This window comes from Betta splendens, chromosome 13 (genome assembly GCF_900634795.4).
Source record: "Betta splendens chromosome 13, fBetSpl5.4, whole genome shotgun sequence".
Lineage (NCBI taxonomy): Eukaryota > Metazoa > Chordata > Actinopteri > Anabantiformes > Osphronemidae > Betta > Betta splendens.
Genome location: NC_040893.2, coordinates 10,748,260 through 10,757,667, shown reverse-complemented (window position 1 = coordinate 10,757,667; position 9,408 = coordinate 10,748,260). Strand labels below are relative to the sequence as shown.

The window sequence follows — 9,408 nt, the reverse complement described above, 5'->3', positions numbered from 1 at the left end:
GAGAGAGAGAGAGAGAGAGAGAGAGAGAGAGAGAGAGAGAGAGAGAGGGTGGGGCTCGCGTTTCACGTCTCTCCCTCCGTTACAGAGCACGGAGGCTGTTTGACTGCGACCGGGGGGCAAAAGAGTAAAATAACAGACAAATCTATAAAATAAATACAAGCAACATGAACAAAGACCCTCGGGCGTGATTCAGGAGTGTGAGACTTGTGTGAGATCACATCACGGGGTGGGGGGGGTGGGCGTTCGACGGCCTGGACCAGCGACAGCTGCCACTCATTGTCAACGTGAGCTGGCTTTGCAGCTGAGCAGCCCCAACAGAGCACAACAGAGTTAAGGAGCCCGGAAAGATCACAAAGCTAATTTTATCTGAGCTGCAGCTGGGCCCAGGCCCAATCAGATTACTGCTAATCCACAGCACAGAATCACGGGGCCGTCGCACTAATACCTATTATTTACCCGGGTTCTGGACATTTTCACTGACATCGTCCCAGCAACTTACATCATACACTTTACATGTGGCGTGGAAGTCCACGTCTGGGCTGTTCAGAGTTCATTTATGTCGAGTGCTGACTCTGCTGGAGGCTGGACGTGGTGTCTGCTGTCTCTGGTAGAAATATGAATCGCCGTTAATTATCACCAGATAATTACCAGTCTGGGCATCAATGCTCTTATTCGCCATGCGCTGATGCACCGTTAGTTCTAAACGGAGTCTGTGTGTGTGTGTGTGTGTGTGTGTGTGTGTGTGTGTGTGTCTGTGTGTGTGTGTGTGTGTGTGTGTGTGTGTGTGTGTGTGTGTGTGTGTGTGTGTGTGTGTGTGTTTTCCAGCATCTGCTCCGTGCATTAATGCGGCATCACACTGAGGCCGAGCGTGCGCTCATACGCCTGCGTGCATGAACTCCCCGCGTGCATATTTGTATAGTAGGAGGTGAAATGTAGCAGATCGCTGCAATGGGCCAGGTGTTTACCTTGGCCACGCTTCTAAGACCCTCACACACATTTTACAGAGTCTGGGGAGAAGTGGTGCAAAGGGGTCGGGGGGCTTTATGTGAGGAGCTGGGAGTCTAAGCTGCTGATGATTGTCCTGAAGGCGTAAAGCAACTAAAAGTGTGGAACTCAGCGCTTATGAGTGGACGTCGAGTAAGTTATTGCAATACAAGCAGCACAAACGAATCAAAACTACTGGTCGATCGATGTTTTCCACTCGAACGAGGCCAATGTCCAGGAAAATCAGTTTATTAAAGAGATTTCATGTGAGTTTAGCCTCATTTGAGTAAGATCTCATTTGAAATATTTTCCCTTCTACTTCAGTGCAAATGGAGTGAATAGAAATGTGTCATCCATGCTCAGAGCGGAGGAAGATCACAGTTTAAGTAGAAAGGGCGTCTCTGCCAAGTGAACATGCTTTGACCTGCTTTCACTGGAACTACGTCCTACCGAAGAGACGGTTCCATAAAAATTCTTGACACATGACATATTTTTACATATTTAGAGGGAACTGACCCTTTAAGGCAAACAATCCTTAATGTGGGAACCGCTGTACATCACAAATGCTTTATTGAAGCACTGCTGCTCCCCAGACGTCTGCTTTACATATTATGGACTCTTGTGTCCAGAAACCGGGGAGCGGAGCATGTTGGACGTTTGAGTTATGATGAGCACAAAGTAAGAGCCCTTGTTTACATGACACTGACTAGTGTGTTACACAGCATGCAAACGAGTGTAATGTGGCTGCTATAGGCCTGAATGTTAATGTTATTGATGTTAGAAAGGGATGGCAGGTTGTCTGGAGTTGGGGACAGGGCCTGGAAAACACCAGGCATAGCTGTGGCTCAGATGCTTCAGTAGCTGGTGGCTGGGGGAGGGGGGGTGGTGTATGGTTAATACAAGTGGAGGCTGTTGGAGGGGGGTCGACCTGAGACATTTTAAACCATGGCTCCACTCTTTCTACAGCCCTTATCGGGTTTCCTGAAGCCCGCCAGCAGCAAACCCTTGCGGAGCCAGGAAAGAGCTGGAGCGCTAGGTGTATGGCTGTAGGCTGGGCGCAGGCCTGAGTGGGGGGGGGGGGGGGGGGGGGGGGGGGTGGTACAGTGGAAAGGAGGAGAAACGGACATGAAATGGAGATGCTGTGGCAAAAAAAGGAGCACGAACTAGGAGCTTGTAAAAAAAAGAGGGTGAAGTACAGACGAGGGAGGAGTAAGGAGGGAGGCAGGGGGGAGAATTAAAAAAAAAAACAAAAAAACTGGGGACCATGTCTGAAAGTCAACGTAGCCCCCGTCTCTGTCTCTCTCTCTCCTGGGCCTTCTTTCTCCTGGAGCCGTCAAAATAATGGATTGTCACGCTAAATGGCCGGATACAACGCAGCAGAGGGGGCCGTCTGGGCGGGGGAGGGGGGTAATTGTAGGAGTCGGGGTCGGGCGTGGGGTGGGGGTGGGGGTGAGGGGGTGAGTGTGGGGGCGGCGGGCAGTCGGATGAGCTTCCACGTCCATTTACTCTCTATTAGGGAGCGGGGGGTGGGGGGGGGGTGCGTTTTGATTCTGAAATCATGTCTCATCAGCTTCGCTCTCCGCTCCATTTGCTTCGGCAAATGACTCCTGGAATGGCGGCGGCGGCGGCCCGCAGAAACCCGCCGCTCGCCGCTCAGGCTTCGGGAAAGTCAGCTTTGGTTCCAGTGGACGGCGATCCGTGATATTTAACCGTGCTGTTGCCTCGGTTTGGCCCAGGCTGTGGATCGCGCCGTTTCACCACCGTGCATTTCACCCTTGATAAACGCCGTGCTGCAAAACACAACCTTTGGTTTCCATCAACGCGGAGGACCCGCGCCTCGCTGTGATGAAACATCGTGTGGCAGCAATATCTCCCAACGCGTACAAATGTGCCTTGGCCGTCGCGGCCTTTTGAGCAGCTTTTTCCTGGCTCGGACCGGACCCATTAACTCTCATTTAGTGGACTCAGTTTCGGGGTTAGATCGCGATCGCACGAATAACTTCACTTCACTGTGCGCTGTCACTCACTTCTGCGCGAACCTCCATTACTTATTTATAGCACGTTCTACTGTGCGTTTGACGCAGCCGCTCCTCCTGCTCTGGATGCTTTTGAACAGGCCGCTGCCAGAGCACCGAGGTAACGCACCACAACAGAACACGCTGAGCAGCCAGCGGAGAGCTGCAGCCGTGCTTTCCGTGCACGGCAGGACTTTTTTCATTTCGCTGCAACCTGACAACGTTGCGCTGGTTCCTGAAACTGCATGTGGAGCGTGAAAAGCGCCTCCACCTTGTTTATTTTCCGTTCCTCCCACCGGCCTCTCGCCGGGTCTTTGGAATCGATGCGCTGCTTTGATGTATATTTGATGGGCGCCGATATCCAAACGTCGGGGCGTCTCTATTGTTTCTGCTGCTGACGACGCCGGATCAATAGCTGACAAACCGAGGGCCTCGAGGGGAGAGCGCCGCTCCCGGGGGCCTTCGTGCACGCGGAGACGTGGGTTCGTCTGCGTTCATATGGATTCGGGGGGAGGGAGGAGGACGAGGAGAGATTCACAAACAAAGAACAGCCAGGAAATAGAGCTAGTGCGAGTTGTGTGTTACTGTCAATCAGCTGTGTGTACCTACTGTACAACCCAGGCCTCAGCCTCATAATCACTTACCATTTAATGTGGTGGAAAGGTATGCGCTTCATGCTTTTTAATTCCCCAACCTGCTCTCAGGCATGAAGCTAATTAAGATAAGTCAGAGAGAACAACAACAAAGTACATGGAAAAAGGACGGACTGCAGTGAAAATGCACTTTTGATTAGGTATGTTCAACACATCCTCTAATCAATCATAGTATAAACTTCTATCTGAACTGTATTAAAGACGCTGCGCTCGCTCTCTTCACAACTGTGGGAAGGACCGTCTCTGAGGAACGGCATGAAACTGCCGTTGGAGTGTGAATATTTGTGCGTGTGTTGTTTGGCCGATAATCCTCCGCGTCCTCAGGGCTCCCGTCGCCCTCCGCTCTGTTTGCGCGTGACGCCCCTTTGATTTGGGCCGTGTGTGCGTCCAGTGTGTGCTCAGACTGCGCACCTGCACGTTTGGAATCCGTCTCTGTGAAACAGGAAGGTGAGTCCAGACACTGGTTTCGCCGGATCTGTTGGTAGAAGTAGAAATGCTAGATATGTCCTGCGCATTGCAGTGTGTAGCATTTCATACCAGATTGTCAAGTTTGGTCAGTGTCAAAACACTGTATATCTATACCTATAATGAAATTTGCCGTGGCTGTACATGTACAATAGTTGAACAGACGAGTCACAAAAATGGATTCACTTAATGTGATAAACACAAAAGTTCTGAGAAAGATGAGACATCACGGCAGCATCGCAGCAGATTGATGGGGCCTGCGGGCCTCGCTGTGATTTGTAATGCAACCAAACACGGTCTCTGTTTACGCGTTGAGACAAAGGCATTCGTTTCTCTGGGCACTTATTCAAGCAAGCAGCGTTTTTTCAGTGAAACGGCTCCAAAGGACCATCATGCAAAGGTTTGCTCTCTGACACAGGCTGCGTTTGGTTGCAACCCGAGCATAACAGCTCACAGAGGAAGCATCAGTCTAACGAGTCGTTGTTCTGCTCTTTCACATCACCCCAACCTCGCGTGTGTAACGCCTGGTCACTTCATGTTTTCACGTTTACACAATCCTCCCAACGACACCCGAGCATCAACCCATCGGCTCGGTCTCCAGGGTCTGACTTAAGATGGAGGAGATTGACAGCTGAGTGAGGATGAGGAGAGAGTTTGACTGAAGCAGATGAGCCCACAACCAGCACACACACACACACACACACACACACACACACACACACACACACACACACACACACACACGTCTACTCTTGCTCTAATATGAACCTAAACTCAAATCTAACCTGAGCCATAAAATCATATCTTGACCATCAAGAACACCTTCAAACTTGTAGGGGCCGGCCAAAATTTCCCCACATTGTCAAAATGGCCTCACCTTGATAGGAAAATCATGTTTTTTGGTCCCAACATTGAAGGAAAAACAAGTACACACACACACACGTTCCTCCGTGGCTTTGTGGCTTTGCAACACACTAAACTACGTGTGTAACTGCAATAGAGCAGTCATCAGACCCTTACAGACAAACAAACAAGCACATTTTCTCCATCAGTGTGACTGGCTGGTGACTCTCTCTCTCTCTCTCTCTCTCTCTCGCTCTCTCTCTCTCACACACACACACACACGCTGTATGGACGGAGAGTGTGCCAGTCCTGTCCTCCCAGGTCTATTTCTGAGGCGACAAGAAAATGATCAAAGCTGTGTGATCGGACTCCAGGAATGACCTTGTGACTGTCTCAGGTGTCTCTATCTCCCACACACACACACACACACACACACACACACACACACACACACACACACACACACACACACACACACACACACACATGCAACCCTACAGTAGAGTCCACATGTCACTATAGTGACGAGGGAGAACTAAAAAACATTAGTCTACATAAACTGCATATGTCTCATGCCACATCAGTGTCTGCACACCCTGTTCCCCTTTGAATCCCTCACATCTGTGTGCCGAGATAAATTTGAGAGGCGATCGCTGTAGGGACCTGTCGGTTTCAAGTATCCCCAGCTCGCGTAGCATGTCAGCGATTCGTCTTCACATCTTTTCTCAGCTTCAGTTGCTAATTGTGTCCCCTTCATCTCGCAGCGCAGACAAAACCACTCCGAGCTGCTTTTTAACGTTCCTCACAGAACATCTCCTTCCTCCTCCGCTGTCAGTGCTATAATCTGATGTACGACTACCACACACAGCCTTATTAATTGATGACTTGATTTTTTTTTTTAAATCAGAGGTCAGTTGTACGTTATACCCCTTGCAGCTGACTGATGCATGAGAACATGACAGAACCATTCAATCGTGGCCTGTTTTTGGCAAAGTTCAGGCCCGTTATTGTCCACTGGAGAAATCAGACCCTTCCCTGTTTATTGTCCGTCCTCCAATAAACCATACTGTGCTATTAATCTGCTGGGTGCTCTCACTCACAGACATGACGGGAGGAGCGGAACGAGCCAAGGCTGTGCAGTTGCAGTGGGAAACCAACAGTGGCCAAACAGGGAACCGTCCCAGTGCGTGTTAATGTTAATATCTATGTGTGATTATTTCACAGTGGGAAAATACGACGTGTTTGAATCCCGTCTGAGCATTTTCAGGCAGCAGAACCGTTTCCACAAACAGTAGTAAATCCACTTTGCGCAGATGGAGGAACGAACGCAGCAGCATCGTTCCGTGGAGAGGAAGCGTTCACATCTCGAGCAGTTCTACAGCTATTTAAAGGGAAATGTGACTCTGGCCGGCGCGGACTCGGATTCCACCGATCCCCACACACACACACACACACACACACACACACACACACACACACACACACACACACACACACACACACACACACGCTGCTTTAAACGCTGGATCACAGCCTCGGCCTCCTCTGGCGTATCACCGTTACACTGAGGTGTTAATAGTTATATTGGGCTTCGGGCCAAGCGACATCTCCTTCTCCTCGTCTCTCTCTCAGCTTGGTGCCTGTCCGCTGCTGATGACTTCTGGCTCAACCAAACCGTGGCCACACCAACACCAGCAATGTTTTCATCCTGCGACCAAAGTAAATATTGCGACTGAGGGATTCGACGTTCTGGGTGTAATGAATGCAACGCAGAAGCTCCTGTTTGACTTACTCCATCACAGCTGAACTATTTAGCCCACTCCCTGTCTGCTAGTATATTTGTGTTGTTTTCCCAATCTCAGGCCTCAAGTCACGGATCGGGCAGCGCACAGGTGATAAATGCTTCCAGGTCACCTCCCTGTCTCCTGGGGTCAGGGAGAAGGTTTCTGCCGTGACAGCAACAACACCATCATTCAGCCGGAGCGCCACAGTTCAACCCCCTGACCCGCGTGGGCTCTTATTGTCTGTGCTCTTTCTCTCCGGACAAAACCATCCACTAAAAGCCCCAAAACAGCCACAACGTGAGCCAAAGTGCAAAACGGAGCGCATGAACTTGCAATAATAAACATGGGGTCGTTTTGGATTATTAAGTCAAACTGTGAAACTCAGTTATTAGTCTTCCTTGAAAACGAAACAAGGTTACGAGGTTTGAACTTGTTCTGCTTAAACCCCACTCACACGCACGTCTGATTCACAGACAGCAAAATGTCTGCTGCTATTTGGAGAACATTAACGGCCCGATCTGCCTCCCGCTGTGCAGCTCCGGCTCCCTGCACTTGAACGTTTCGACTTTCAAAACTAGCTTAAGCTGCTTATAGATGCTCTGGTGTGAGCGCAGAGGTCACACACTGCTCACAGGGGAGTGTTGTGACAGGACGTCACACTCTGCTGCATCACTGCGTCCTTCATCAGATGCTCCATAATTAGCAACCCCACATTTAACCCACACAATCAATACCAGCGTTAGTAAAAAAAGGATATTTAAAAAGCTTTTTCAGGTTTTTTGTGTCCCAGTCAATTTTAATAATTTGGTCGATCCACTGAGCAGAATGTAGAATTGTTATGTGCTTTGTTTGTTGTGTGTTCAGGGGTGAGTTCAGGCATCCACGTTCCCTAAGTCTAGTTCTAAAAGATGTTTATGTTTAAAGCCAGTCTGACATGTGCTGTGTTTCTCCTACAGCCGCCACAGAGGAAAGTTCTCCCCGGTTTGTTTGGGTTAGACAGCAGAGGAATGAGGGGGGGGGGGCGAGATGGGGAGGGGCGGGAGGCGAAGGGACGATGACAGGGGTGCGAACGAGCCCGGACAATGCACTCTGAATTTGAAAGGCGGAACAGAAAAGGCAACGGAGGAGGAGGAGTGGACGTTCAGGGGGGGAGGAGGAGAGGGGAGAAAGGTGGCAGAAGGAGAGGAGGGAGCACGGCGGAGCGTGGGGGGGGGGGGGGGGGGGGGGGGGGGGGGCAGATGGGAGGGTAATTACACAGTGGAGGGAAGTGACAGAAGGAGAAGCAGAGGGAAAGTGAGCAGGGGAGGAAGCGGTGAGTCAGTGCAATGAGGGAACAGTGAGTATGAAGGGGGGGAGGGGGGGGGGGGGGCAGAGGTGGACGGCAGAGGGCAGGGACCTTTGGAGTACATTCCTGAAGCGCAGCCACCTCGGTGCTGCTCCGCTGCCCAGTGTAAACGCAGGACGGACGGCCTGTGACACCGGCTCACGAGACGCCATGACTGAGAACGGGAGCAGCAGAAGACGTTCATGTGTCAAATGAGCTCCGCAGCGAACAACTCTGAACTCTCCTCCCGTTACGTCTGCCCATTGTATTATAATGAATCATTATAGCATCAATGCTATAATGTTTATATGCACCAATAAACCAGCACGTATCAGGTGACAACACTGAGCCAGAGGCATAATGTCTCACTACAAAGCTTTCCTTGCACGTTCCTCTAATTACGTGTCAATTCCCAGTCTCTACTACGCAGAGCAGCCATGACGTAAAACTCAGTGGGGCGAGTGCGACCTCTAGTGGCACTTTGGTGGTACTGCGTAGCATTACAACGGACAGCATGTAGCGGTGAGGCCGCATCACAGTCAGAGGTTTATTCGGATTTTCTCAAAGAGTATTTGTGACGACAACACAATAAAAATGCACCACACAAGTTTCAATGATTGTTGATGTCGGTGCCAACAACACAAACGTGGACAGTGGACGTGCAAACAAAGATGGCAAAGTTAAAGCAGCTGGAGAACAGTTTTATAGATATCTGGAGAGTAAAAGCTGCCCTATGAGATATAATACATAAGGATTGACAAACTGTAAAATACAAGCAAACTTTAAAGAAAATTCCATAAATATAACAAAATTCTAATGAGAACAATCACCCAAAAAATAGGTTTCAAAAGAGTCAAAAATATTGATGAGGTTTGTAAATGCTCATTTAAATAAACCTCTGTCAGGTTTTGTATTCAATATTGCACATTATCGGAAAATCTTATTGATCGAACAGTTCTTGAGCGCAAACATGTGCAAACAGACCGAAGGCTTCAATGCTTGCTACATATTATTCATAATGGATGAGTAAAACCCTGGACACAAATTAGGGAACTCATGGATATTATTCTAACCTGAAATACATGGCTAACATAGCCTTTATAAAAGTCTTTGCGTTAAATTAAAAAGATTGCTATGCTAATTTAAAAAAAATATAATACTAGAACGTACATTCAGAAAACTAAAGTGAACTGGAGTGTTGTAAAAATAGTGACACTTGCAGCAGTTCTTCCCAGAGAGGGCAGTGTAACAGTGAAATCCAGTTTAAATAGCACCGGCTGCTGCTTTCGCTCGTCACAGTGCTGCCAGGTGTTTCCCTCACGAACCCGTTTCCAGTATTC

At 49.3% G+C, this 9,408-nt stretch overlaps 1 protein-coding gene across 1 annotated transcript in view; it reads right to left on the bottom strand.

The window, feature by feature from the left end:
- Window positions 1-8,601: 8,601 nt before the first annotated feature.
- LOC114868721 (uncharacterized) overlaps window positions 8,602-9,408 on the bottom strand; it is a 5,614-nt gene continuing 4,807 nt past the window's right edge. Inside the window, 1 exon segment of the mRNA XM_041073585.2 lies at window positions 8,602-9,408. This exon segment is cut by the window's right edge and continues 316 nt beyond it. The gene's annotated coding sequence lies outside the window, so the exon portion shown is untranslated.